General features: G+C 38.9%; 1 long non-coding RNA gene across 1 annotated transcript; it reads left to right on the top strand.

Annotated features, from left to right (window-relative positions):
* The first annotated feature begins 2,264 nt into the window (after positions 1–2,264).
* On the top strand, positions 2,265–3,799 carry LOC128807793 (uncharacterized). The gene is made up of 3 exons (XR_008437276.1): positions 2,265–2,462; positions 2,836–3,058; positions 3,593–3,799. It is a non-coding gene; the product is annotated as an uncharacterized LOC128807793 (long non-coding RNA).
* Positions 3,800–4,250: the final 451 nt, after the last annotated feature.

Raw genomic sequence — 4,250 nt, 5'->3', positions numbered from 1 at the left:
TTTTTTTATAACATCCCATTATCTTCCAAGTGTTTTTCACTGTGTCTTCACAGTCCTTACTAACCTTTACAGCCTTGTCCCAGTACTTAACCTACAAGATTCAAACTGCTTCTAACCTAGCAAATACAGAAAATGTTTGACAATAGAGAAAAAGTGTTGCCAACCACTTGGTAGCTGAAAAACTGTAAGGAGTCATAGGAGGGTTTGAGGAATGTGATACCTCTTGGTATCACTGGATAGGTTTTGAGGATCACTGCATAGGTTTTGTGCTAATTCTGAAAACTGAAGCAGTCAAACCCACGGGGTTTTTTTTTTATGCAGTTGTCAAAAATGGAATTTGAGGTCAGCAGAGGGACTTACTTTTCTCTTGAGTGTTTTCAGAGCTCATTGTTCCCTCTTGTGCCCAGGAACCATTTGGGACATTTGCTTCTGGGACTCCTGGAGGGACAGGGTCGATGGAAAGACTCTAACATCTGCATGTAGGCTGCCTTCAGCTTTGTTAAGATTTGCTGAAAATGGTGGTGGCATCTCAACCCTTCCAGATCTGGCCAATTTCAGCCCTACTCTTCTTTCAGTGTGCTGCAGTAATTATCAGATGATGAGAAACTCTCCACAGCCTGCCTCCCCTGGCAGCAAGGCTGCCAGCTTCAGACAAGTCTTGGCTGTCTCCCAGTGCAGGGCTGTGAGCCCAGACACCGATGAATGACCCTCTTCTGCCATATAGACACAGGACACACATTCCTTTTGAAGGAAACTGCTGTTAGGTGAGTTGTTCAGCTGTCCTTGCATTTAGTATGCTAAAATAATGCCCTTGTGTTTTAAGGAGGATGTGTTATGGAGATAGTAGACTTGTTCAAGATAGGTTCAAAGAAGCCAGGAATTTTGGGAACTCAAGGAAAGCAGGGCTGTGTGTCTCTCTCATCTAAAGCAAATTGATAAAAACCCCAAAACTCACAGTTGTTTCACTTTTCTACCTATTTACTGTTAAAAACACTTTGCAGCTCCTTGACAGGCATTGTGTTAATGAGAAAAAGGTGTCTATGAGGCATAAGGGGTGCCCGGATAGTTCTGAAATATCTCCTTCCAAGTTGTGGACAATATTCCTCTTACTCCCTTAATTTAAATCACACTGAACTCACAATAGAGGTAACTGAAGGAAGGATAAATGTATGCAAAGAAATAATTTGCTTGGTTTGCATTTTCTAACCCTCTTTCCTCTAAATGGAATACATATGTATATCGATATATGTTTGAAATATCAAACATATAGCCATCCATGGCTTTTACTTTGGTTGACAGAGGGGGAAGTGCCAATTTCTTTCAATCCTGGTGTAGAGCCTTACTCATGCTTGGATGGTACTTTGTGGGCTTCCAATACTGTCAGTTCTGACTCTGGATCCTGGCATCTAAGGACTGTAGCTCTGCTTGCCACTGTGTCCTCCTCTGACTTTATTAAATGTAAGGCTAGGACTAGGTCAGCCTGCTGAGATGAGGGAATACCTAGTTTTTTGTGTCACTAGCATTTATGGCAGTTACTGAGATGGCAAAGAAGCTCATTTATGTAATACAGCCTGCACATTTCTATATGCCCCAAGGGGAGATATTTGCTGCAAAGCACTGCCAAAAATACATGCTTAAAAAATTAGTAGCTTTGGGGGATAAAAATTGAACTTGAGCAGCTATAAGGATGATTAGCTCCTTAAATCTCTTCTGTGAATCCCATTAAATTCAACTTCTACTGCCTGAAGAGCTTCTGTCCTCTCCCCCTGCCAGCTCCCTAGATAAAGGGAATATGTAATGCTGGACAAAATATCATTCTAACAGAAAGCTTCCCTCATAATTAAAAATGAAGAAACACTCACCAGTTCCCTCTATGTAGAGACAACATTTCTGACTATTTCTGACCAGTTTTGTGTTTCCTTTACTGACCTGCAGAGTTGTTCATGAATACTTGAAAGCTATTAACTTCCTAAACAACCTTAGAAGCAACCAAGGAGACTATTTAGAACCACTGCATTTCCAGAGAGTGCTCTGTTGTTGTCTCTTTGTGTAGAAATAATGAAAAATAAATATTAATTATTCCCTTTTTTGGGCTTTAAGATATTGCAGTACTGTACAATGGTGCAGATGGTGAGAAAAAGGACCTGTTGCTGAGAATCTCTGCTCCCTTTCATAAAAGTTTGAATTCACTGTGACCTCATCATCCCTTCTATGTTTAGCTGAGCAATCTGGAACCTAGACAGAACCTGGAATCTGGACTGCATCCAAGGTGCTCCCATGCACACTCAGCTTGTCCTTGTACACAACCCAAAATCTAAAATGCAGTTTTTCCCCACGTCATACAAACCTGAATGCAGTGTGTATCAACCCTCTGACCTCCCACTGGTACCTGTGGAGGCTTTCCACATTAATTTTGATAAAAAGAATAGACACCTAAGTGTTTAAGGCCCAGATTTTACGAGGTACAGAAATCCTTAGTGATGCACATAAATAGCTGTGTGGGGTTCAGGCTGCATATAAGATGACAAGAAGTTGGGACACAAAGCTGGTGAAGAGCACCTGGATAAGAGTCTTCTGGAGCTGAAAAATGAATCCTGGGAAAAAAAGGCAAACACATGATAGAAAAGAAATATCTAGTTTTAATGTGGAAAAGATATTTTGAAAAAAAAATTTAATGGCTATCAGTGATATTGCTAATCTCTGGTATTTATTGGGAGCATTTCTTAAAAATACAGTCCTGCAAAACCATGCAGTTTGTCTAATTGCTCCCTTCATGAGCATGTGGTCAAAATTAATTTGAATTTTAATCTTAACTGTGACCATTTTTTTTCCCAGCCTTGAATCCAGTGTAGTTCCCCATGCCCTGTAGTGGCACTGCATGAACCCCAGGATCACAGGCTGTTTGACTGCCAGCCAAATCCTCATTAACCCGCTGATTATTCCAATCACATACTGATCAACGTGTCCAAAAGGGTCAAAGAAAATAAAGGTCAGGAGAGGGTGGTGACAGTGGTGCAGCAATTTCATCACTGCACCTGATTCAAAAATATACCAACAGGTATGTGGAATCTTGGAGAATCTACAGTGTATTCTTGGGAGATAAGGGAGCATTATTTAATATGAGGAGAGAGTCTGGGTTTGCCTCATGATATGTGTATGGATAATCCATTTCTTATGGAATTGGTCTCTTGCATTGTAAGACACTGAAATAATCACCAAATGCCAGATGTGACAAAAAATGTAATCACCCTGGTTTTGACCCCATTTTTAATCTTGTGTTAGCTTTTTTGTTTCATACACACACTTACAACTGAGCCCAAACAATAAGGATGTTTTATGCTATTGTGACAGAATGAGTACATATTGTGCCTCCAAATCTCATAATTCCAATAAGGGATCTGATGAATAAATCAAAGTTAATGTAAGCTCTGTATTAAAAGGTTGCTTTATTTTAAGTCTCTTTCTCTGACCTATTGTCTCAATTATATCCTATGTTGCTACTGCAAAGCAAAGGCTCGATTATATTCATTAGTTTATAGTCCATCTCATGTATTATTTAAAAGCGATCCAAATCTCATTTGTATTTTCTCAGGTCATAACTTTTATTTCCATGTCTAAAGCTTGGTGAAGTTTTGAAATAGCTTGACGCAGCTTCCCTACAAGAAAAGCAAGAAAGGCTGCGGGAGGATAGTCTTTGTGGATAAAACCAACACTGAATTCCTCAGGTTTGATTTTGCACAGATGCTGGTACAAAACACAAGAGTTCAACTAATCTATCTGAAGGCAATTCCTTACAACTCTAAGCACCACAGAGAGTAAATGAGTTCTTAATTTTACCATCAGACAGATGGTTGTCAAATTCCTTTACTATGTCTTGTACCAAATATAGAATATCTACTCTCATTACTACTGAAGAGGTCTCAGATGTGAGCATTGAGTGTGTTTGCAATTAACTATAGCCTGTCTTTGTTCTAAACTCATTTTTCCAAGCTCTACAGCAGCTTATTACCAAAAATATTGTTACCTATATTTTCAATTTCTAATTGCATTTCCTAGGGTGTTTTGACTTAGCCATAGTACCAGGATATTCATAGCATCTCTGTAGAGAAAGGATAAATACATATTCATGCTTCTATTTTAAATGTCAAGTCAGAAAATATGTTTTAAAATCACATTATTGAAGTGGGAAAGACAAACACTAAAAAGTTACAAAGTGCTAAAAAAACCTTTTTTCTCAAGCTTAATTTTAT

This window comes from Vidua macroura, chromosome 5 (assembly GCF_024509145.1).
Source record: "Vidua macroura isolate BioBank_ID:100142 chromosome 5, ASM2450914v1, whole genome shotgun sequence".
In the NCBI taxonomy this organism is placed as follows: domain Eukaryota; kingdom Metazoa; phylum Chordata; class Aves; order Passeriformes; family Viduidae; genus Vidua; species Vidua macroura.
This window is presented reverse-complemented; position numbering and strand designations above follow the sequence as displayed.